Raw genomic sequence first — 27,086 nt, 5'->3', positions numbered from 1 at the left:
TTATCACGTCACCCCGCGATGCCCTCCGCCTGTGACCTGCGATCATGAGTTGAGAGTTTCACATCTATGTTTCTGTGCTGGTTCTCTCCTGAAATTTACCCACACTGGCACTTTGTGCACTCTGTGGAACTCTAGCTTTCACGGGCCAATTTCACTTCAGTGTATTCAGCTTTTGCTGTAATATTATTTTTCTTTTTTAAGGTTTCTTTGAAACAATATCAAAGCAGGAGATGTGATTTCTAACTGCATAACATTTGTATAAGCTGCTGATTTACTTTTTTAACTTTAAAGCAAACCAACTCACTCCACCGTCGGCGCTGGCATTGGCTCATATGCAATGCAGAAACTTATTTCACAACACAACACGTGCATTCTTATTTGGAGATGGGAAGCTATGGTAGAAGCTGGAGAAGCAGTCAAACTTCAGTGAGAGAGAAATAAATATGTAACAAATATGTAATGTGTTTTTCTGTGCACTAAAAATTTTGCTGCGGGTGAACAAGATCCAGTTATTTCCCACGTTTGATGAATTCATGCACACCAGATGCACACCTGCGCTTTTTCACACTTGCCAAGCGTGCACAGAGAATTGAGATAAAAAGACAACACTGTGTGATATACGAGGTCTGTTAGAAAAGTATCCGACCTTTTTATTTTTTTCAAAACTATATGGATTTGAATCATGTGCACTTGCATCAGACAAGCTTGAACCTTCACGCGCATGCGTGAGTTTTTTCACGCCTGTCGGTGCGTCATTCGCCTGTGGGCAGGCTTTGAGTGAGCACTGGTCCACCCCCCTCGTCGGATTTTTATTGTCAGTGAAATGGCTGAGAGACTGCCGCTTTGCTCCATGAATTTTTTTTCAGAAACTGTTAGAGACAGCCAGTTGGAAACCATTCGAAAGATTCAGATGGATTTCGGTGAAGATTCTGTCGGTATCACACGGATTAAGGACCATTAAAACTGGATTAAAACGGCCCACGGCGTGCAGAGGGTGCACCGTGCCCCGAGCGGCCATCGACAGGCTGGAACGAGCAGATCACTTCCAAAATTTAAGGCTCTGTTGATGCAGGACGTCGTGTGACAAGCAGAGAAGTTTCAGAAGAGGTCGGATCAGCACTTTATCGGCACATTCCACTGTTAAAGGAGATTTTGTAATGAAAGACGTGCAGACGGATTCGCGCATCGCGACGCAAGCCGCTCATGGCGCGGGACAAACAACACCTCCATGTTGGAAGTGTCACAGGACATGTTGTGGCATGCCCAGCTGTTAAACAATTTCTCGGATACTCACTCGACTGAAAAGCCATCAAAAGCCATCTGAAATCTTCTGAATGGTTTCCAGCACGTCTTTCATTACAAATTCTCCTGTAACAGTGGAATGTGCTGCAAAAGTGCTATGTCCAGCTCTCTTACCATTCTGTGTAGTCACACGATGTCCCAGATCAACACAGCATTCAGTTTAGAAATGATCTGGTCGTTCCAGCCTGTCGATGGCCGCTCGGTGCACCGCGCGCCCTCCGCCGCTGTGGGCCGTCTTTTAAAAGGTTTTAACACTCCCTTAATCCGTGTGACGCCGACAGAATCTTCACCGAAATCCATCTGAATCTTACGAATGGTTTCCAACTGGCGGTCTCTAACACTTTCTGAAAAAAAAATCATGGAGCAAAGCGGCAGTCTCTCAGCCATTTCACTGACAATAAAAATCTGACGAGGGGGTGGCCCAGTGCTCACTGAAAGCCTACCACAGGCGAATGACGCAAACGACAAGCGTGAAAAAAGTCAAGCATGCACACGAAGGTTCAAGCTTGTCTGATGCAAGCTCACATGATTCAAATCCGTATAGTTTTTGAAAAAAATAAAAAGGTCAGACAGTTTTCTCACAGACCTCGTATGTTATTATTATCACTTTACCGAGACGTTGCTAGGCGGTATCGTAGATTTACGTTAACGCTATCTGGCTATACCCGCTGCTGTGCGTAAACAAATGACATCATAGTGCGCGCAGCTCAAGAACTGTCCCCAGATGGGGGGAAAAAAAAAAACTGTCTGCAGAGGAAAAGATGAAAATGCGTGAAAGTGTGTTTTGGTCCCAATATGGATATTCCGGATGATTTTCTCATGGATAGTATGACAATGAACAGCAGCTAAAGCAGCCAGCTTGATGAGGATGCCCTGCTGAATTTGGAGAGGCAGCTGTGCGCGCCAACCGACACAACAAAAGTAAAGTGAGCCAACTTTTTATGTACGTGTTACGTGTTGTGTATTTCAGTAAAGTGATAATAATGCAAATAACATGCTGTTGTTGTGGGGTATGTGTTGTGAAAGTGACGTGACACGGACCCAACAACAGGGGCGTAATGAACGGACAATGGATAAGCAAAAGTAACAATTTAATGTTGTGAATCGCACAACAACATACAGACAATAACAATATGGTGGACTGTCAGTCATACACCAGGTGACGTGTGGGCAGGCTCGATGATAGAAGACGCCTGGAGAGAGAAGAGACGGATCCCCACACAGCTTCCACCACCAACGGAGCTGAAGAACACCGGAGCCGCCAAGCCCTGCGCCCCAGGTGGCCGCTGTCTTCAGCAGTCAGAACCCGGTACTGCTGGCAGAAAACAGAGACAGTCCAGATGAGTGTGATTTTGCACACTCAGTAATCCCACAGTCTGTCTTAAGTAAAGGAGGGAGAACCTCCACCTCCAATCACACACACTCGTGCAGCTCATGGTCAACCACTTATCTGGTTGGGGTGTGAGGCGAAGCCATCACTGTCACACCAAATGCCAATCCTCCAGATAAGGAAACACTCCAGGAAAACGGCTCTGCAATAGAAGTTCAGGTTAAACACACACAGTGTCAGTCAGGAGAGAAAATTACCTGAATGGTAGTTGATTCTCGGCGGGGAGGTGGAGTTGCAGTCCGGCCTTTATGGTGGTGGTGATGAGAGTGAATGAGTGACAGCTGGTATGGATGATGAGTGACAGCTGTCACTCCTGGTTGCTCCGACGCCCCTCTCGTGCTTGAAGCCCGCACTTCAAGCAGGCGCCCATCTTGTGGTGGTGGGCCAGCAGTACCTCCTCTTCAGCGGCCCACACAACAATATGCATTTTCAGAGGCCCGACGTTCACGCCCAGTCGCCCAAAATGACAGGTATCATTTTGGGTGACTGGGTGTGAACGGAGGGAAGCATGTGTCCTCCATCCTGTCCTCCAAAAGCATGTATATTATTATTGGGGTTTGTGTGGATAATAACAAACATGGAAATAAATGGTAAATGGAATGCATTTATATAGCGCTTTTCCATCTGCATCAGATGCTCACAGCGCTTTACAAATAATGCCTCACATTCACCCCATGTGAGGGTGCTGCCATACAAGGTGCTCACTACACACCGGGAGCAATAGGGGATTAAAAACCTTGCCCAAGGGCCCTTAGTGATTTTCCAGTCAGGCTGGGATTTGAACTGAGGATCTTCTGGTCTCAAGTCAATGCCTTAACCACTAGACCATCACCTCCCCAGAGAGGTTATGAACTGTTGGATTTACGAGGGTAGGCTGAAAAGTTCTAAGGCTCAGTATAATGCAGTTAATGCATTACTCCTTCATGGGGAGCCTTAGAACTTTTCGCCTACCCTCATACATGATTTAAATATGTGCATCAGTTGCACATGATCATTATCATGACGTTAGCGCAGAGAAACGTACATGTGGGCCAGCACCGTGCCTTTTTCAGTGACCACGTGTGCTGATAAAAGTTTTTAAAATTGAATTCTAATAATTTTTTTTTAATATTACTTGCTATAGAAGTCAAAAGAATTGCTTTTAATCATAATATTACAGTATTGTCCTTCAAGTAATTTGATGTCAGTAGTAGATGTCAGTCTGCTGTGATGACACCACAAAAAGTCTTTGCTTCAATACTTAACAAAACACAGTTCACTGATTCATTCATTTTCCGACACTTATCTGTGCCCGGGTCGTGGTGACAGGAGACCAAGCTGCTCAACATACTTCCCTATCCTTGGCCAAGTACTAAAACTCTTCCTGGGGGATCCAAAGGCTTCCCCAAATAGAATCCCTCCAGCGTGTCTTTGGTCTTCCCAGGGGTGTCAGTTGGCTGAGCCTGGAAGACCTCCCCCAGAAGACGACCATGGGTCATCCTCATGAGATGCCCAAACCACCTCAGCTGACTCCATTTCAATGTGAAGAAGTAGAGGCTTGACTCCAAGTCCCTTCTGGATAATTGAGCTTCTCACCCTGCTAGGAGTGTAAGCCACATACCCTACGGACGAGTAGCATTTCTGTCGCTTGTATCTGTGATCTTTTTCTTTCTGTCATTACCCAAAGCTCCTGACCATAGGTGAGGATAGGAGCACAACTCGACTGGTAAATTGAGAGTCTTGCCTTCTGGCTTGGCTCCTTTTTCACCATGATGGCCCAGCACAGCATCTATTGAGCTCACACTCCAACTTACCCCCACTTGTGAAGAAGACCCTGAGATACTTAAACTCCTTCACTTGGGGCAATAAACATAGTTTACTCTCATCATATTTGACACTGCACCACCCACTTTACTGAACACATTCTTGAGTCATGTATCCAAGATAATTTCAACGGAGTATATGTGATTATCATCAAATTGGAACTGGATATCCCTTATAAGTGTATCTCTGTTGAGTTTGAATTTGAGCATGATTGGGTTTCACCACAACCTTCTATAGAAGCAGGTCTACCAGGCACATTTTAATGAAGAGATTCTTTATTCTTGTGCCTATGATAAGATTAATAAAATATCTGAGATTACCAAATTGGAAGTGTACATCCCAAATAAATGTTTCTCAGATGAGTTTGAACTTTCACCAAGACCCTTAAAAGACCGCCCACTTTACTGAACAGGTATCGATTGTGGTTTCAAGATAATCTGAACAAAATGTATTTGATTTTCACCAGATTTGCATTTGATATGCCACATGAGTGTATCTTATGTTCAAATTTGAGTGCGATCAGATTTCACCAAGATCCTCTAAGGACCGCCCATTTTACTCAACAAAGTGTTGATTCTTGTGCTTGTGATTATTTAACAAAAATGATCAGATTTACATGAAATTTGAAATGGACACCCCAAATGTCTGTCTGAAACATGTTTGGTGACATGGTGGATTAGTGGTTAGCACTGTTGTCTCAAAGCAAGAAGGTCATTGAATCAAATCCAACTTGGTCCTTCCTCCTATTTCCAAAGACACTTCAAATTGACCATAGATGCACATGCGTACATGAATGGGTCTGTGATTTTTCTACTTTTAGGGGAGGTGATGGTCTTGTGGATAAAGTGTTGGGCTTGAGACCAGAGGATCCTCAGTTCAAATCCCAGCTGACCGGAAACTCACTAAGGGCCCTTGGGCAAGGTCCTTAATCCTCTAGTTGCTCCCGTTGTGTAGTGCGGGGTGACTGTGACGCATTATTTGTAATGCGCTTTCAGATATAAATGCAGTCCATTTGCCATTTACTTTTTGTTTGGCCAGCTTTCATTTTTATTATCAATGAAACACTGCACCATGGCTAGCTGTCCCTCCTTTGACTCCACCATGTGTGCTAGCAAGGTGATACATGACTACACTGCTTCATAACACAGTTGGGCTTACCGAATGCAGGCTTCAAACATCATTTACAGAAAATAAAAGTCTGTATTTGTGTGAGGAGATGTTGGCCGAATTTGTTGAACCTATGTTCAGACAGATTCCGCGGGTTCTGTGACATATGTCACAGACATCTGTACCTGATTCCAACTTGCTCTGTGAGCAACACGGTTTCTGGTACAGAGAAGGATTTTTCTTTTCTCTGAAGGAAGAGAGGCCGTGGCAAATAGCAGGTCCTTTTGATTGAAAGAAACAGAAATGGTTTGTTACTAAGGCACTGTAGTCCCATACTGATTCCTGAGCAAGAAGTTGTGCTTGTTAGAGTAGCTCACTCTGGCGCCATGGCGTGACGAGTTGAGGTGTTCTTACAACAAAACTTAAAAGTGGGAATTTTTTAGGAAGCATCACCTCTGTGCACCCCCTTCCCTGCAAACTATAAATAATGTCTTTAAAATGCATGATCACAGGTTATGTTGCTGAACAGATTTATATATGACCCCTTTCATACCCCTACTCTTTTGTAACTTTAGAGAATTCTAAAAATAAAACCGTGCCAGAGCAAAGACGTTTAAAGCTTTTATCTCATGCACAATTACAGTTTCTGTCATCATTAAAATATAATAAATAAAAAACACTTTGACCTCGTATGATTCCCCAAATGAAGTCAATCACTCAGGTGGTGTGTGTACTGGTAATGGCTAGTATCTGCTCTTTCAACGTCATCACAGCAGATGTCATGAACGCAAGCCCCTGAGCCATCAGCAGGCTGCTTTTTCTCAACACGAGCTGTCAGATCAAGCAAGTGATGGATCACATAGTAGCCCCCAAAAACCAACATACTGCAGCTTTTATTATGCCCAGCTCACTTCTGATGCTTTTAGTCCGTCTGTGGCATCAGTTTTTCAGGGTATTCCCCCACCTCACACACACACACACACACACACACACACACACAACACACACACACACACACCACACACAAACACACACACACACACACACACACACACACACACACACACACAACACACACACACACACACATTTCTATGTATCATCTACCTCCAGACAGGAGACGCCATCAGAGGGAAAGCCATAATTGAGAGTGTGAGATGGAATCTGGTGTTAATCAGCTGTCCTCCAGATCACAGTGACATACGGGTATGCCTCCAGTTAAAGCTCTCTCTCTCTCTCTGCTGCTGACACGGGAAAGTACGACTTAATCAGCACTATGAGAGAAATCATGGAAAAGCATTAATGTGAATATGAAAATGACAGACTCTACAACCAATTCCTGTTACTCATTTTTGGAGAAATGCAGAATATTCCTGTAATTACAAACTATATATCTGCTGTTAAAAAAATGCTCAGGAACCCATATGTTTAGGTTGGAAATAGGAATGTGTTTCAGCTTTCAGAGTAATATGCGCTCCTGAGTTTGCGCCATCGAAAATGCTAAAAGGTGGATGGAGAAATGCAGTCATCAGTGCATGGGTACATTCATGCATCAGTCACACTCTGGTGGCCAGGATAACTCGAACAAATAAATCAGATTGTCACCAAATTTAATTAAATATCCAAAATGAGTGCATCTCACATTAGTTAGAAGTTTACCAAGGTCAGGTTTCACCAAGACTCTCTAAGCACCATCCACTTTACTGAAGAGATTCTTGAGTCATGTATCCAAGATAATTGCAACAGAGTATATGTGATTATCATCAAATTGGAACTGGATATCCCAAATCGGTGTATCTCAGTTGAGTTTGAATTTGAGCATGATTGGTTTCACCACAACCTTCTATAGAAGCAGGTCTATGAGGCCCATTTTAATGGGCCTGGTAGAATTCAATTTTCAATTCAATTCAGTTTTATTCTTGTAGCTATGATAAGATGAACAAAATATATGAGATTATATATGAGATTATTACCAAATTGGAAGTGCACATCTCAAATAATGTTTCTCAGATGAGTTTGAACTTTCACCAAGACCCTTAAAAGACCGCCCACTTTACTGAACAGGGTATTGATTATATTGTGGTTTCAAGATAATCTGAACAAAATGTATCTGATTTTCACTAGATTTGCATTTGATATGCCACGAGTGTATCTCATGTTCAAATCTGAATGTGGTCAGATTTCAGCAAGATCATCTAAGGACCGCCCATTTTACTCAACAAAGTGTTGATTCTTGTGCTTGTGATAATAATAAAAAGGATCAGATTTTCATGAAATGTCAAATGGACACCCCAAATGTGTCTGTCTGAAATATGTTTGGTGGCATGGTGGATTAGTGGTTAGCACTGGTGTCTCTCAGCAAGAAGGTCATTGGATCAATTCCCACTCGATCCTTCCTCCTATTACCAAGCACACTTCAAATTGACCATAGATGCACATGCATACATGAATGGGTTGTTTGTCTATATATGAGAAATAGTCTGGCATCCTGTCCAGGGTGTACCCTGCTTCTCATCCTTTGACTGCTGGGATGGGCTCCAAACCACCCATTGACTCTTGATTGGAATAAGCGAGTTTAGTGAATGAATGAATGAAATGTGTTTGAATTTGAGCATGCTTGGATATCACTAAGATCCTCCATGGGCTGCCCACATTCCCAAATAGAGTGCTATTTATTGTAATTTATTATCCCTGGGCTGCCTATTCCCAAGGACAATTCAACAGCATCAACTGTCTTCATCATAATAATTTGGTAACAGGTTCTCAGCTTTTTGAAGCAGTATGTCCTTTTATTTTGCAGCAAATTGAGCTGTGCTGTCGAGTGTTTGCACTTAGTTACTGGACAATCCCTGCAATGATGTGTGTTGATAATGTGTTTCAAGAGAGCACACCAGATGATTCTGAAATAAAAGATTAGAAAAAATATCTGATTCAAAATAATCTACTAATGGTCTTTTCTAAAATGCCTCAATGAGCAAGATTTCCAATTCAGTCCAGATTTCAGTTATAGAGGGTCTTTGGCTAAAAGCTGCAGTGTGTAGGATTAGACTGAGACAGTTGTATCTACATGGAAGAGCGCCCCCTCATGGAGGCTGCAATGTTTATATAGTAACCTAATGCAGCCGAAGTGTGTCAACAAAATTTCAATCATTTTCAATTTATTTAATTACAGTAGTGTTCAGAATAATAGTAGTGCTATGTAACTAAAAAGATTAATCCAGGTTTTGAGTATATTTCTTATTGTTACACAGGAAACAAGGTACCAGTAGATTCAGTAGATTCTCACAAATCCAACAAAGACCAAGCATTCATGATATGCACACTCTTGAGGCTATGAAATTGGGCTATTAGTAAAAAAAAAAGTAGAAAAGGTGGTGTTCACAATAATAGTAGTGTGGCATTCAGTCAGTGAGTTTGTCAATTTTATGGAACAAACAGGTGTGACTCTGGTGTCCCCTAGTTAAGGATGAAGTCAGCACCTATTGAACACGCTTTTCTCTTTGAAAACCTGAGGACCTGGGACGTTCAAGACATTGTTCAGAAAGAACAGCGTAGTTTGATTAAAAAGTTGATTAGAGAGGGGGAAACTTATACGCAGGTGCAAAAAATTATAGGCTGTTCATCTACAATGAACTCCAATGCTTTAAAACGGACAAAAAAAACCAGAGACGCATGGAAGAAAATGGAAACAACCATCAAAATGGATAGAAGAATAACCAGAATGGCAAAGGCTCACCCATGATCAGCTCCAGGATGATCAAGACAGTCTGGAGTTACCTGTAAGTGCTGTGACAGTTAGAAGACCGCCTGTGTGAAGCTAATTTATTTGCAAGAACCCCCTGCAACGTCCCTCTGTTAAATAAAAGACATGTGCAGAAGAGGTTACAATTTGCCAAAGAACACATCACTGGCCTAAAGAGAAATGGAGGAATATTTTGTGGACTGATGAGGTAGAATTGTTCTTTTTGGGTCCAAGGGCCACCGACAGTTTGTGAGACGACCCCCAACTCTGAATTCAAGCCACAGTTCACAGTGAAGGCAGTGAAGCATGGTGGTGCAAGCATCATGATATGGGCATGTTTCTCCTACTATGATGTTGGGCCTATATATCGCATACCAGGTATCATGGATCAGTTTTATATGTCAAAATACTTGAAGAGGTAATTTTGCCTTATGCTGAAGAGGACACGCCCTTGAAATGGGTGTTTCAACAAGACAATGGCCGCAAGCCACACTAGTAAATGAGCAAAATCTGGTTCCAAACCAACCAAATTAATGCCTCGCAGATGTGAAGAAACCATGAAAAACTGTGGTTATACAACTAAATACTAGTTTAGTGATTCACAGGATTGCTAAAAAAGCAGTTTGAACATAATAGTTTTGAGTTTGTAGCATCAACAGCAGATGCTACTATTATTGTGAACACCCCCTTTTCTACTTTTTTTACTAATAGCCCAATTTCATAGCCTTAAGGGTGTGCATATCATGAATGCTTGGTCTTGTTGGATTTGTGAGAATCTATTGAATCTACTGAATCTACTGGTACCTTGTTTCCCATGTAACAATAAGAAATATACTCAAAACCTGGATTATCTTTTTATCACATAGCACTATTATTCTGAACACTACTGTATATAGCACCAAATCACACCAAGGCTGCCTCAAGGTGCTTCACACAAGTCTAACCGTACCAACCCCTAGACAAACACACAGGCGACAGTGGGAAGGAAAAACTCTGAAACTCCGAAGATTTGAGGAAGAAACCTCAAGCAGACCAGACTCAAAGGGGTGACCCTCTGCTTGGGCCATGCTACAGACACACTTGACAATGCAAATATACAGGAAGTTTTTGGGAGTCTATGCTGGCATCCAGGATAGGAGGCTTGCAGAAGAAGACACCCACTCCCACTTCTGGATGGAGCTGCACCTCAAACAGAGAGAGAGAGAAAAAAAACAGAGTCAGGTGGCAGAAAGACAACAAACAAGGTATAATTTGTCTGCATTAAACAACAGCAAAAACAGAAGAAATACTAAAGTGATCACCGGCCACTAAGCTTCACTAAAAGAAGTGGAATCAGTCGTTTCTCCCCTGTAGAACGTCTACTGGTTGCTTGTGCAGGAAAACAAATTAGAGAACCCTCATTTGTGTAAAGATTGAAAATCAAACGCATTGTTTAAAACAAGAGAAAGAAAAGAAGCATGAGTCCCCGTTGCTAAAGAAGGGAAAACAAAACAACGCAGCGATGGCATTAAGTGGCAATTGGACTGTAGTTACAGTATATCTGCTACTTTTCCATCTATATTGGAAGCTAAAATTCTTTACAGTGATGTCTCACATTCACCCATTCACACACAGAGGTCAGGGTGCTGCCATGCGAAGCACTCACTACACACCAGGAGCAACTTGGGGATTAAAGACCTTACCCAAGGGCCCTTAGTGGTTCTCCAGCCAGACAGGGTTTGAACCGAGGATCCCCTGGTCTCAAGCCCACTGCTTAACCACTAGACCATCAACTCCTTGCAACCTGCAACCTCACCACTAGATGGCAATGAATCCTACACACTGCAGCTTTAAACATGTTCCATAGAAATGTAGAGGTTTTGCATTATTTTTTTCCTTATGTGCAGCATATTAGCTTTGATATTTCACCTTATTTCCCATTTAATGACATCTCTATCACTAGAAAAATGTGTTTGAGCAGTTGTCTGCACAATAAAGCTGACGTCCTTCTGTCTCTAATACCAGCCTGCAGCACGTGTGACAAAGGAACATGCTTTTATTTGTTTTGCCTCGGGTGAAGGATTTCAGCCGAGTTGTGCTCGACTGTACAATATGTCCAGAAACCACACACACAATCTGATCTGATTACCTTCAGTGTGCAGATATTTGGAAGATGCTACAACATGGAACACATTGTACAATTTAATTTCACTGTCCACTGGATAAGAAGCGGTTTTTGATTTCTTTTTACACAGTTTCTATTTATTGCAGAGTTGTTGCAGAAATGAGCTGCTGCTTGCCATGCCCTCCCTGTGATAGGAGGGGCAGCAGGGGGAATGTAACTGACATCAGTTAGTGTGGACGTGGTATAAACATCTAGGATGTTCACGCAAGTCTATTTTTTTAAATCTTATTCCACGTTGTGCATTTAGTTTAACTGAAATTCTTTGTGCACAAATGGAAATATAGGTCTCTGAAATTGTTCAGAGTACAGTGGAACCTCGGTTTTAGAACTTGTTGTTAAACCGAGTTCTTAAACCAAGATCAATTTTCCCATAAAACAATGTAAAATGGATTAATCAAAAGGAACATTGTGTTTTTACCTTTTTAATGTGATTTCATGCATAACGGCACCTAAAATACAAAGAATATCCATAGTATCTTATACAAAATACTGTACAGTAATTATAATAAAATAGACAATTTTATTTCACCTTACCTGTACAGCAAAGACCAAAAGAACATCAGAATGGATCAGATGCCTCTGTTGCAGTGAAACTCTGGTCAGATTTAATGTTTCATGCTAACAGCATTAGCACTTTTAGCTATTGGTAGCTTCACCCGTTAGCACCATTTAAAGTAGACCTGCATTGAAATAAATGTGGTCAGATTTCAGAAAGAAATAGCTGATATGTATTTATAAGACCCTTATGAATGCAGTAACGTAAATCTGTAAGCCCAAATTTGTAATTCAGCGGATAAATCTTTGTTGAAAAATTGACAAATTTGCAGCTAAAATTTAGCCCTCCGCGAAAACAGTTTGTACATCCGGATCATTTCCATGACATCGGGGACAAGATGACGCGCTCGCGCCTTCAGTCCGATCCTGCATTGAAATTGATTTTATGTGTTAGTAATGTTAGTTATACACATCCTGGTTTCACCATCCAAAAGTAAGCTGCAATGAATGCGAGATACAGCTCTGCATGCTCAGATCAGCGGTGGCATTGACAGCGGCGGCATCGACAGCGTGCGCCGTTCTTCCCCGACGAGCTCGCTCTCCTGCCTCTGATGCGCTTACCGAGTGCATGCGCTCGTTAAATTCCACCGCAGGCCACTCACATCCCCGTGTCTGCTGTGCAGCCGCAGACACGGCTCTGTCTACTGAATGGAGGTGCAGCCAACTTGGCACAAGTCCAGAGACTACGCTCGCCATTTTGATGCGGAGCAGCCGGTGACACCTGTTGCTCACAAGGACAGACTTCTTGCGGCAAAATCCGCAGCGCCGCACGTCTCAGTAATCAGAGCCGCAGAGCTCCATGGCCGCTGAGAGAGGTTTATATCTTTTTAATGACTTGGATTCTTTGCGGGTCTCGCCTCCGTAGCCCGCGACGGTAAACCGGAGGCGAAAGACAGTAGATTTTCAATGCGACACCACTCAATCAAACGGGCGTATGAAAAAGTCCCCAAAAATAATTTTCAAGCACAAATAAAAGAAATGTGTACTCACCAAGCATACCGCAAGACAATATGAAGTTTTAAAAAAGTAGATCCTTCCGTATAAGACAATAAAAAGGTGCAGATGCAAACTGATGTAAATCCACAAATTACAGTTGGCGCGCGCAATGCATGCTGGGATAGGGTCTTCTCCCTGATGTCTCGGTAGCGTCCCGGATGTGATGACAGTTTTGCGGAGGGCTAAATTTAGCTGTGAATTTCTCATTTTAAAATGAAGATTTCTCCATTGAATGACAGATCTGGGCTTGCATATTTACTTTACTACATTCAGAAGGCTCTTATGTGTAAATGTATGTCATTTTTTGGTCCAAAGATCTGACTGCATTTATTTCAATGCAGGTCTACTTTAATGTATGATTAATGGAAAAAAAGATACGGCTCATAACTTTTAATGTCCACAACAAAGTAAACTGTTAGGAGAACCAACGTGGAGTCCCAACAATATGATTTAATGGATTGACGGGAGTTTACCGAGCGCCCTCTGGTGGCCATTTTATGAAAACCTCGTTGAGCTCAATACCAATACATGTCATTTGTTCACTTTTCAAAGGGATCAGACTCTTCAATAAAGTCATTTTATTGTACAATGGTTCATTTCAACTCAGCTTGGTGTATAAATGTCATCGTTCCAGGCAATGATAGCTATCAGCAGGCTGTTAGAAGTAAGTTAAAGACAAAACCAAACCAAATGATTTCAATAGGCAAGCAATACAGCCCAAGCTTTTTTTCATCGGGCGGCTGGTCGCTAAAGTACAAATTCTCGCTTTTGCATTTACATCACTTCACCAGAAGTGACGTATAGTCGCAGTGACGTACACTTGCGCCAACCCATAAACATCCAAAGATGGACCTTTGCTTCTTCTTTTGAGTTTATTGGTGATTGCAACTCAATCATTACTGCCACCTACTGTGGTGGAGGTGTTCATGAACCAAGACTTTGCTCGAAAAGTCATGCATTTTTCATTAAAAAATATGTTCTTAAACTGAGGTTCCACTGTATACTTAACTGCAGAAGATACATTTAAAATTAACAATTGTAATTTGTAATTTGTTGATGTGAAAAAACAACATTTCGCATATGGTGTCAGTCGCTATTTTTACTGTTGCAAATGGAATGTGTCCTAATTAGTGAGTGTGCCACGCTGCGCTCACGTATAAATACCTTCCTAAGAGGAAAAAGGAGAAACTTTGAACATCTCCCAGTTCGTCGATGCACCAAATTAATCCAGCATGAATTTAATAACTGCTCTAAAAGTCACAAAGTACAAGAAAAAGAAGTGGGGCAAAAAACCTTGCACTTATATTGTCAGAGAACCACATGCAGAGCGAACTTGTGAGACGTTCACATGTCTCTTAGTGTTACAGCAATGACTGACAAGCCTGCATTTGTGTGTGACTGAAATTCAGCAGGTCACACTTTTTTTCATGCACACAGCATGATGGAGTAAAGTCTGGGAGTCGACACGCGCTTTGTTTTCATTGCATCCTTGCTTGCACTGTAATAAGCGCGAAGCCCTCGGTGATGCCTCCACGGACAGTCAGATAGCGTTTACTTCGCTCCACTACTTCTACAGCTTGCCGGGGAGACAGCTGCACCACGGGAAAGAAAATTGGACACGAAGGAGATTTTTAGTGCCGCATCCTGCATGCTGAAGAGCGCCAATGCCCGCTGGAATTGTTTCAGATATTACCATTGTTTGAAAGCAAATATTTTGAGAGATAGAATCGTGCTAATTACTCGTACACCAGAACACGTCTTAAAATACACAGCAGAACTGATTTAATGCTGCACACCATGTTCAGGGTGGATTCTATGGAGAAGAAAACGCCACACGGAACTCAGAATTCCTCATGTTTTAAATGAATTAATTAGTTTTGTTTGGGGTTGAGGTGTCGGCTATATGGTTTTATTGGTGTGTTTTAACAAGATGATATAGTTAATTAAAGTATAAACAATATTGATTTAATTAATGCTAAATTCATTATTTTACATTATTATATTGCTGTAAATAGTTTTAAATTAATTTATAAATATACTTAAAACATAGATTGACCATGATTATATTTGCATTCATTTTTTGTTTAATTGATATTGCTTGCTTTATTTTTTTCTATTATTGCTTGTTTTCTGACCTATCTGTATGATGTCATTTTTATATTTTGATGACAAGGATCCACTCAGCCGTTATATAATAACACAATATTCTGACGTCCACATTTTGCTAACGTGAAAGATAATTACTGACGCCATTTGCAAGCCATGATGTCATAAATATCATTCTCCTACATCATGCATGAAATGCACTGAAGACATTTAATTGAAAAGCACAGGAAACAGAAAAAAAAAAATCCTATGTTTCAGGTTTTTGTTGTTTCCTGCAAGTTTAACCCTCTGGAGTTGTCTGATGTGTCTCCACGTAAAAGTTGCAAGACTGAATCAAGCGGTCTTCCAGTTAAATTCACAAGACTCTGACTTTCCATTTGAATGCATGTTGAAAGTGCCATCTTCAAACTACAGGCATAGTGTAACTTGAATCATGATTAATAATTTCCGGAATGTTTTTTCCTGAATATTATGGTAATTTTGGTGCGCATATTTGTAGAAAGCCGCAGCAAACAGGAGTCTCATTTACTGGTTGAGCTCCATCTTGGGGCAGCAAAAGCAGAGGAAAAAAAACACACCTTCTCCTTTATCATCGGTGGAAAACACATGACCTAAGCCAATCAAAAATCACCAACCACACATGGGTGGATCATCAATCCATGTGGGCATGTTGCTGAAGACATTCTTCTAAAAACACGACCAAAAGTACTAACACTGCCTCCAGGTGGACAACAGGAGGAGTGATACTCCTGTGGATGAGGCCTGTCTCTAATCTATCTTGTTTTGGATAGGAATTGTTTTTGAGTGACACAAATAATTTATGTGACATCTTATTGTTTTGGAAATAGCTGTACAAAAATACCTGAAGCATTTCCTCCATTTTAGTGTAAACAGTTGTGTATAACTTTGTTGTTTGTTACATTTGTATAATTTATATTTGCATTCTAAACTATAAAAATGGCTTGTTAAACAATTTGGAGTTTTCACAGCAAAAAAAAAAAAAAAAAAAATCTATTCAGATTTTACATTTTGTGTGAATTTGGGTTCACTGTGGAAATATAGTATGTCAGAATGAAAGAAAAACTATGAAGTCACACAGGCGAGGCTGTGCTGAAAACATGACAGCAAGCAAGGCAAAGTAGTTTTTTTAAGGTAAATTTTGAATGTAAAACCAAAAGTAGTGGAAAAACGGCCAATTACACCCTGGACTCCACATGGTTAAAAGCTGTCTGTCTCTAATGAATTCTCATACCCCTGCAGATGAAGTATACACTCTCTTTGCAGACATGGAATGAGTGACTTTTTTTTTTGTTGAGATTGGAGCATGTGATTGTTTAGAATGAATTTGTGGCATAACTAGCATAACTTTCTTCTTCTACAAATTAGCAGTCCACCTGCCCACACCTCACTTTTGAACCAACATCCCTTTAGTTGCACAAATTCCACAACATGGCTGCTGGAAAATAACAGCTGCATTAGTTGTACACAGTGCTTAATTTGTAAAGTGGGAGGTCCCGGAGCGCAGAGGTTGGGTGGCTCCGGTGCAGAAAAAAAAAGATGGGTGGGGGGGGGCTTGCGAACAACATTGTGCGCCACACCGAAAATAAACTGGGCATGTATTGTAGGCCTAATAACACTAGTCACACCAAATCCGGATAGAGTACAAATTCCTGTGTACAGTGGTCCCTCATTTATCGCGGGAGTTACGTTCTCCGCGTTCACACCGGGCGCGACACGAGTGACTGCAGCCACAGGTTGCCATGTAATCCCTATGTAAGGACGCGTTTTGGCGCCAAACCGCGCAGCGCAACACGAGTGAAGTGATGCGAGTGAAGCAATTTTGAGCATTTTGTGTGTTTGTGGCGCGATATTGCGTCGCATCACGTCGTGTTGCCCTCCTCCCCAAGTTGCAAAATCTGAACTTTTTTGTCTCGTCGCACCGCGATGACCAATCAGGGACTGAATATGTAGTGATGTGGAGATGTCTGGAGTTTGACTGAAGATGTGAACATGTGCTGTATCTGGTAGCAGCCTGTGAGCAGGACTTATGTCTCTTTTGTCCTTTATTTCACAATCATGACAGAGTTTTTGGAGCGAGCAGCAGGCCCACAGCAGCGGGGAGTGGAGTTTCTTTTTCTTTTCTTTTTTTTACGTGCGCGCACGAGGGAATCATCCATGGAGATTATTTTACTTATTAACTACACAGATGTATAATAAAGCAAATGGTGACTGGTTTCTAAAGATAATTATGACAGAGTTTTTTTGGGAAAGCGCGAGGAGCAGCCTCACAGCAAGCAGCAGAGTTTCTTTCTTTCTTTCTTTCGTTTTACGTGCGCGCGCGAGCGAATCATCTGTGTGGAGAATATTTTATTAATTAACTACACAGATGTATAATAAAACAAATGGTGACTGGTTTCTAAACACAATTATGACAGAGTTTTTTGGGGGAAGAGCGAGCTGCAGCAAGAAGCGGTTTTTTTTTTTTATTGTTTACATGTGCGCACGTGAACGGGACAGTTGGTCCTCAAACTGGGTCCCACAGAGGCGGAAGCACCACTGAAAGCGGCCATCATCCAGACGCACCTCCTGCAGCAAATAATGATACTCTCTGTATTGGGAGCTTTTCACAACAACTCGCTCTGTGTGATCAAGGTCCGTCATGATGACTTGACGCAGAGCGGAATGGAAGCTCCTCCTATTTGATGACGCACCGGGGCGAATTTTCGCAGCAAAAGTCCACCCAAGCAGAGCGACACACCGGGCGAAGGAGGCACGTCCGTCGCCACGCAACCCCCGCGAATTTGTAGCGTCTGATTGCGCCCGGTGTGAACGCGGCATAACCTGCGATAAACGAAATCCGCAAAGTAGCGCTATTTTTTACACTTATTATAGATGTTTTAAGGCTTTAAAACCCCTCACTACACACTTTTCTCAAACAGGCATTAACATTTTCTCACTTTTCTCTCTTGTGTAAACACTCTTTTTTCTTCTGTGCGAGAAGATTATAAACAGACACACGCAGAACACAATGCGCAGCTCTCCCTTCACTCACTGCCTCCGGGGGTACGGATGCGGGACCCGCAAAGAATCCAAGTCCTCTCTCGGTGGCCACGGAGCTCTGCGGCTACGGTCAACATCCGGATCAAAACAGCGAATGTAGCCTCTGGACCTGTTGCCAGATTTGGTGCAATTCCGCACAGCATACAGAAGGGCGGCGTGTGATTGGCAGTGAGAGCAATCGCGGTGATTTTTTTAAAATATTTTGTTAGTCAAGAGAGGTGGCGGATCACGGATCCAGTATAAATAGCTGGCGGAACAAACGTCAGAGGTTCCGGAGCGCGCTCCGGCTTGCTCCCCCTCAAATTAAGCCCTGGTTGTACATGATCTATAAAACTTGTGTTGCACTGTGTGCTGCTTTATGTGGGGATGGACAATGGGGCCTTAAAAAAAATTTCAAACAAAGGACGTTGAACAGCTTCACTGGACCAAATCTGATGACTAAATGACCACGGTGTTAATAATGACTTTTTTGTATGGTTTAAGGAGTTGTTATCTGGAGATAAGCACTCGCCCAACAGGCATCAGGGACTGTACAGGATTTACATCTGAGGGGTTGGCATAGTTGGCTTTATAAATAACGAACAAACCATCCATGATGTCGCCCATAGGGTTTCCAAAGAGCAGATCTGAAGCTTGGACTGGTTTTGGAGCTTGACAGTGCCTAACTTTGCCTGACACTCAGCCAACCCATCAGTGGGTAAAAGGATGGCAAAATTAGTGTGACTTGGGCAGGCCGAATGTAGCCCAGACATGTGCACAAATGTCAAGTAAGGCTAACAGGCTAGATTACCTGGGTTTGGGTGATTCATGGACACATATTTTGTGGACTGGATGTAGCGGCTTGTACTCTCTCTGCTTCTGTATTGTGTTGTCTCCTCCCACTCACTCCTCTTGGGATGTAAACTCACGATCTCCAGCATGGGAGGTGAATGCTTTGACCAGTCAACTAAAAACCGGGCTCTGGCCTGAGTGGCTAGCAGAGGCAATTTCTCTAAGACTGCAAGAGAAGTTTAACATTCATAAAATGTCAAAACTTCAATGTTCAACTACGTATATATAGCTGTGTTAACATTTCTTTGACTACAAATGCATTAGAACACGTTCATTTCAAAGACAAATTAGTTCAGAATCAGCTAATCGCAAATCGACTGACTCGATTTTGTTAACTTCTCATACATTCCCGTAGAGTCAAGGCCATAGATTTCAAGAAATCCTTTTCCTATATGGTCTATGGTTAATGCATTTGTCCATAGAAGCTGAGCATCCATTCACTTCAATGGGACTGCAGTTTTTCATTGCCCCCAAAGGGTATTTATGAATTGAATGGAATAAAAAATGTTGAGAAAACGAGATTTCCCTGTTTACTGAAGGTGTTTTGTTCTATTAAATGGAAATCCCATCTGCTCACACTCTGGTGTCATCTGAAGGTTGTTAAGCCAAATGAAATTATTGATACAGCAAATCACAAAAAATGTCAGACCATAGTACTATCCACGAGTAACGTTTAAAGTCAGTGAGGTGACAATCAGCTTTCGCCATGCTTACAAAAAAAACAGAACAAGTATTGCCAGAATATGCAGCAACCATATAAGTCCAGTGTTCACCATCATAGATTGCCCGAAGGACAACCCAGCTGTACTGCCATTTCTTAAGAAGTGTGTTTTGTTTTTGTTTTTGGCTGGTGTATGTATGTTCTCTGCTCTTTACAGTGACCAGAAGCATCCATGTACATGTAGAGGAAGACCCTTTAAATAGGTAAACAGGGCCTTTCAAGTATTTCCTCAACAATGAGCCCTGTCCATATTTTGAATTTTAAAGTTTTACCAAGTGCAATCAGCTACAATTAATGTGCCAAAATCCCACTAGTGCTTTTACTACTTAATCGACCAGTTATACCAGGTTGCTCTATGAAGGGAATTTACCTTTACCCAAAATTTCAAAAGAAATATTGTATATGGCTCCCCTTTCATATCTACCTCGTGCACATATGTTTTGTAATGGATGAAACCTTATGCAAATAAGTAGCAGACAGGGGCTCATTAAACATGTTGAACCCATCCAAGAATGTTTTACTTTAAAAAACAGCAGGATTTATTAGAATGTTGAGTGATCCTGCATATGTTAATTATTTTCATAACGCTTCCTTCTTTAAAAGAAATTCATCAACGCTGCAGAAACAGCAGTTTTATTATGATACATTTTTCTTAAATTTCCTGCAGATAGCATGCATGGAGATAGTTTGTCATATCAGCATGATCAGTAGGAGGCCTAGGCCTAGTACAAGTAGTAGTACTAGTATCATTATGAGTTAACTTGGGTACAAGATGACAAAAATCATATGACCATGTAGGCCCACAGATACATGTGTAAGGACTGAGCCTGAGGGGAAAGAATTCCATGTCCAACAGATGCCACTTTTCCCCTGCAGTGAGTACTGATGTATAATGTAGCCTGTATGGGCATAGTACTGGCCATCACAAAGCAGCAATATATCCTAATGGATCAAACAAAGCAGAGAAAATACCAAATAATTAATGTAGAAAAAGGATTTTTACACCAGTCTGACATTGTTAAGGACTAGAATTTCATGCACAGTCAAGGTAATAAACAGCATTGGTAGGCTATGTGGCCCGTGTGGACATGGTGGAATTATTTTTTCCTTCATGTTCATTCCACTCGTTCATTTCATTCGTGGTTTGCCTTCATTATCATTGTGGGAAATTTGCTCAAAAATATTACAAAATATTCTTCTAATGTACTTTGGCAAACAAATTTACATCAGTTAATCAACGATAACACGTCGGATGAAACCTGAACCTGGGTGTTCCGCATCATGAAAGGACTTCTCTCTATCAAGCATGTCTTTAACTTGATGTCCTTGGGAATTTCTTGGCTTTTTCCATCTAAATTTTGCTATCATTTATAGCAATCAACAACCTTAATCCACCTCACTGCTGTCATTGGGGCAGGTTTATCATCCCTTCTGGATTCAAGGTGGAAAAAGAATTTAATTTCCACTTCTCTAGCCAGTGAGCTGGCACTCACAGCTGGGGACGCCATGTTGTTTACACGCTGCTAGGATGTACAAGCTGAGCAGTGATTGGTTCAGGCAGATCATGTGGGGTTGTTTTTCTCATTGAAAAAATGATTCCCCCCCCCCCCTCGGGTTTATATCTTGCTGCTGTGTAGACTTTTTGAGTTGAACTCTGTGACATGTAATTTTGTATATTTTTAACAAAATTATTGCAGAAAGATCATTTGGACCTTCTTTACTGGAACAGAATGGAAAGAATGATTTTTCACGCAAGTTCTGCAGTTCAAAAGCTCCGGTGCAGGCTGCAAAAATGTCAAAGCGCAGTATAAATGCAGATGTGATGCAGATGCAACATCCTCCTAGTGTTCTTTAGCGCTTAGCTGGAGATAGACTGGTGACACATGTATCTTAGATTTCACGCTCTTCTACGTTGGTCTATTTGGTTGTTCAATGGCTTTTGTCCTTTAGATACTGTTCAGGTTATAAGTGTGGAGTTTGTATGTGAGAATGTTACTGGGTCAGAAAAAGTAAAACTAAACCTTCATCGATATTCCGGATATTTGCACTGACTGGACAGAAACAAAACTCCCAATACTTTTGTATGGTTTTTCATGTAATAAACACTGTATATAATGGAGCTTTGCTTATATCAGACAAAACTTCCTGTCCAGTCACAATGCATTTGTTATGTGTCGGACGCAGCCCGGAAAACCGACCAGCGTTTGAAGGACCCAGTATAAAATAAGCAGAGCACGGTACAAAGGATAACAGAGTTTAATGAACATAACAGTGCTGTGAAAAATATAAAAGTGCGCGGTCTGGCGTGGTGGATTGCGGTGCGCTCCCAGCAGCGCCAACGGTCCGGAGCCAGAACTGGTTCTGACCCAAGGACCCCGCCGACACCCCCCAGGTGGCCGTGACAAACCGAGTCTGTGAAAGAAGGAATCATTATGTGAGTCCACACTCAACACACAGAGAGAACACTCAAAGGTGCACAAACAGCAAACACTTCCTGGCTTAATTACTAATCAGCTTCCCACCCTGCAGGCATGGAACATCCAGTTCACAAACTCACTGCAGCGGAAGCTGATTTAAACGACCAACATACAGCTCAATATAATAAGGTGTGAGGGACACCACATTTACTGACTGTATAAATGTTAGTCACAAAATCTAACGTACCTCAGGAAGTGTGCTGACGAGCGTGAGACCTCACCCTCTCCTCTTTCACAGACCATGCATCAAACCTGGACATTCTCTACATCCACTGATGATGAGATGGCTCCCGAGACGACGATCTCACCCGTCTGGTCACAAGGTCGAGTCTCTGGCAAATACACACTGTGTACTCCAGTCTTAAATGCCACCATGTTCCAATCCATGTAGATGCACCACAGCTGTGAGTCCTGACGAGCCGCAGGTGATCAGCCTCAGGTGATCAGGGTGAGGTCCTGATAAACTCAGCTACACAGCCACTCAGTCCCAAATGCAAGCCACCTGGAAGGAAAAACAAAAGACAGAAACAAAAATGCAGCCAGGCCCCCCAGCCATACAACAGTACCCCACCCTCACGGGAAGCCTCCCGGCGACCACACAAACCTGGCCCAGGAGAAACACCCTCCTCCAGGGACCATGGCTGGAAACCGTATCCGCATTCATCTTCCAACAGAATCTTCATCTAACAGAACGGTTGATGTCTTCTCCTCTGGCTGCATCTTTGCCTTTGTTTCTGTCAGTCACTTAGCACAGGTGTGGCCAGGAGTTCTTAAACCTGTGCGGTCAGCCTTTGTCCAACCATGTTCACAGTCTGGTTAGTCATAAAACAAAAAAGACAAACACAAACAACCAAAACCCCCCCCCCCCCCTCCCCAGAGGCCCGTTCCATCAAACCCCGGGAAGGGGAGAAAAGAAAAACAACCCAAACTTAAGCTAACAAATAAAACACTAACACCCCCCCCCCCCCCCCCAACGACATGTAGGGACCAACACCCCCCAGAGGACATCCCACCAGCTCCAGGAGTAATAACCACAGCTGAGGTCCCTCTGGGATCCAACGTCACCCACGGGGACTCCCAGCGCCTCCCAGAGGACCATTCCATCAACCCCAGGAGACGCCTCCCTCATGACCAACGGACCCAGCCCCGGCCGTCTATGGCTAGATGGACCCACAGCCCTTTCCCCCCAGAGGACACCACAGTCAAACCCTGAGGGCAGAAACTGGGGGGAAAAACAAAAGGAGAAAAAAAAAACATACAAACAAAACAACCCCAACCCCACCCCCTTGGCGCAGTGGAAACTGGAAGCACGTCCAGTGTCACCAACCGTGACTATACCCCAGAAGCCAACCGGGAGGAGTGGAACAGCGGTTATGGCAGACGGCACAAAACAGCGCCACTCCTCCGACTTCTAAACCAGCCACCAGCTGCGGGTATATCCCACTGCCCCAAACCTCAGCCACGCCGATGGCAGACGGCTCAAAGGCATGCTGAAGCCGGAGGTGGAACAGGGAAACAACAAACAAAAACACCCCCCCCCCCCAGGTGCAGAGGTTACCTGGGAAACGCCCAGCATAACCAAACTGCACCACTCCAGCAACGCCGACACTACGGCTCACCCGGCTGGAGTCAGAGGAGAAGAGAGGGCATAACAAAAAAAAAAAAAAAAAGAAAAAAAAGAAAAAACAACCCAATTACCCCCCCATGACCCCCAGGGGACCGTCCCATCAAACCCTGGGAGGTGAAACTGAAAGAATAAAAAGAAAGACTAAGACTAACATAAAGTTGCTTGGGTCCTTTTTTTTTCCAGACAGAACTGCAGGGTCACGACCCCAGACACTAAATAGTGTACAAATAAAAACCCCACACAAAAACCAACTCAAAAAACACCCACACAAAATGAACACACACTAAACTAATAAGTGATGTATACCGTCAAGCTCAAACAAATGGAACACACCTGTTCCAACTTAAGAGCTTGACGGTAATGTGACTCAGTCACCAAAAGAGGGAGCCAAAGTGCTAAAAATGAAAAACCCCCTTTGGTAACTGAGAAAACAAACTCATGCTGCCTTTCTGTGCGCAGCTCTGTGTAACACACAACCAAAAATGTGATTTAACTAAATAACACCGGAGCTGACACAACAGACGCAGTAGTTATCTTCATCCGGGGAAACGGGGCTACAACTGTCACACGGGAAGCACAGTGACCCGTGCCACAGAGCTCCGCCGTGCGCGTGCACCCATTACAGACACACTCTTGCAGCTCCCGTTTAAACCTCTATCCGGTCGGAGCGTGACGCGAAGCCGTCGCCAGTCACACTCCACCACGACCCTCGGATAAGGCACACACAGGAACACGGCTGCATGAGCGCTCAAATCAGTATTCAGTAATGGGTTCTCCAACGCGCACCATCCGGGCGGAGAGCACCCGCAACTGATCCGGATAACTTCTGAACGTCTGCTGCCGCCTTCCCGGCGCGTTACCGTCTCTGCTACCGCTGGGTCCGTGATGTTTGGCCAGAGACTACTGTTATGTGTCGGACGCAGCCCGGAGAACCGACCAGCGTTTGAAGGACCCAGTATAAAATAAGCAGAGCACGGTACAAAGGATAACAGAGTTTAATGAACATAACAGTGCTGTGAAAAATATAAAAGTGCGTGGTCTGGCGTGGTGGATTGCGGTGCGCTCCCAGCAGCGCCAACGGTCCGGAGCCAGAACTGGTTCGGACCCAAGGACCCCGCCGACACCCCCCAGGTGGCCGCGACAAACCGAGTCTGTGAAAGAAGGAATCATTATGTGAGTCCACACTCAACACACAGAGAGAACGCTCAAAGGTGCACAAACAGCAAACACTTCCTGGCTTAATTACTAATCAGCTTCCCACCCTGCAGGCATGGAACATCCAGTTCACAAACTCACTGCAGTGGAAGCTGATTTAAACGACCAACATACAGCTCAATATAATAAGGTGTGAGGGACACCACATTTACTGACTGTATAAATGTTAGTCACAAAATCTAACGTACCTCAGGAAGTGTGCTGATGAGCGTGAGACCTCACCCTCTCCTCTTTCACAGACCATGCATCAAACCTGGACGTTCTCTGCATCCACTGATGATGAGATGGCTCCCGAGACGACGATCTCACCCGTTTGGTCACAAGGTCGAGTCTCTGGCAAATACACACTGTGTACTCCAGTCTTAAATGCCACCATGTTCCAATCCATGTAGATGCACCACAGCTGTGAGTCCTGACAAGCCGCAGGTGATCAGCCTCAGGTGATCAGGGTGAGGTCCTGATAAACTCAGCTACACAGCCACTCAGTCCCAAATGCAAGCCACCTGGAAGGAAAAACAAAAGACAGAAACAAAAAGGCAGCCAGGCCCCCCCAGCCATACAACAGCATTTCCATTATAAACTCCTCGCATATACTGGACAAAGCAGTATGGAAGTGTCTTGTAAAGGGGTACAAAATTAATTTCAGCATTGACACTGGGTACGACTGGGTATGACCCCCGTCATATTTTAATAATATTTGCAGTTGCCTGATGATTACATTTCAATCATCGATCAAATATGTTTAGCAGAAAAGTCCACAAATATGAACAACTTTACAACACAAAGTCAGAAAAACACGCTGAAATGACCTGTAATTCATGGAGGGAAATTGTACGTACTGTGTCATTTGTTTAGAGGTTGATGATTGTAAAAAGAAGTGGCGCTCGCTGAGGGACAAATTAATCCAGAAAAAGCAACTGTTCCTGTGGTAAATTGCATGAAGACGATATGGAGAACGTTAAAAGGGCTACGCACCCATCAACATCATTGCATGTCCATGGAGTTACAGAGTTGCAAAAGCATAAATCAGGCATTAGGATTTTAAGGTACAACTCCACAGTGGACCAAATGTAATCTTTTTAATGCACATAATGTCCGGTGCTTATTTAAGGAAGACGTTTATTTTTGTCAGACTAAGTTCTGACCTGGTCATTAAATGAGGCAGGTCCCGATTCAAGGTCAGGCATTTAATCAAGGGAATACAAAAGTCTAATTGGTGTTGGGGATTCCCTGTAGGTCGTTCGGTGCCTCCTGACTGTAACTAATCTGTTGCATACATACAGTGAGACACATATACAGACAGTAAATTTACATTAAAAATTGTGTACATATTTAACAAGAAAAATTGGGTTGAGTTCTTCCTCTAAAACCTATTGAGGTCTAAGTTTCTTAAACATTCTGGACTGACACACCATTCTAACTCATTGTAGAAACTTTGCATAATTTATTACCACCCTTGAAAAATGTCAGCTACCTATTTTACAAACACTACCCAGTCTACATGGGCTGTAGATTGGGATTCCCACGGGCAACGTGCTGGTTACTTGTATAATTCTATACAAACAAGCACATCTACAGTATTTCCACATTAAACTCTTGCGGAGGACCAAATCTTGTATTTAATTGACCACTGGCTCCATCACAGTCTGCAACTAAACTGCCAGAATTAATTGAGAAGAGATGTCAGCTTCACGATTGGTGAACTCAACTCCAGTGGTGCTCAGAGTGTGGTGAGAGCCAGAAAAGTCAATCAAACTCTTGAACTTTCACAGAGCATGAAAGAAATGAAGGCAGTCAGTAGAGATTGTGGGCAGGAAAATGGCCAAGAGGGGAAAGATGGCTGGAAGAAATCAACGAAAAGAGCGAAAAAGAACACCGACATTGGGGCGTATTGACGACGGTCTCAGGAAGAGAGGATAAATATGTCCTTATTTGGCTTCCGATGAGTCTCTATGCTGGTGAATCACTTCTGATCCAAGGATGGTAGTTC

The 27,086-nt window shown here is 42.8% G+C and overlaps 1 protein-coding gene and 1 long non-coding RNA gene across 2 annotated transcripts in view; one reads left to right on the top strand and one right to left on the bottom strand.

Annotated features, from left to right (window-relative positions):
- Window positions 1–27,086, top strand: part of sorcs3 (sortilin related VPS10 domain containing receptor 3) — a 646,076-nt gene that overhangs the window by 169,600 nt on the left and 449,390 nt on the right. The window lies entirely within an intron of this gene.
- Window positions 3,476–26,370, bottom strand: LOC117525506. The gene is made up of 3 exons (XR_004565075.1): window positions 26,242–26,370; window positions 5,918–5,924; window positions 3,476–3,486 (listed from the first exon to the last, which is right to left on the bottom strand). It is a non-coding gene; the product is annotated as an uncharacterized LOC117525506 (long non-coding RNA).

Source organism: Thalassophryne amazonica, chromosome 15 (assembly GCF_902500255.1).
Source record: "Thalassophryne amazonica chromosome 15, fThaAma1.1, whole genome shotgun sequence".
Taxonomy (NCBI): domain Eukaryota; kingdom Metazoa; phylum Chordata; class Actinopteri; order Batrachoidiformes; family Batrachoididae; genus Thalassophryne; species Thalassophryne amazonica.
The sequence above is the reverse complement of the archived record's forward strand: the minus strand, read 5'-3'. Positions and strand labels throughout refer to the sequence as shown.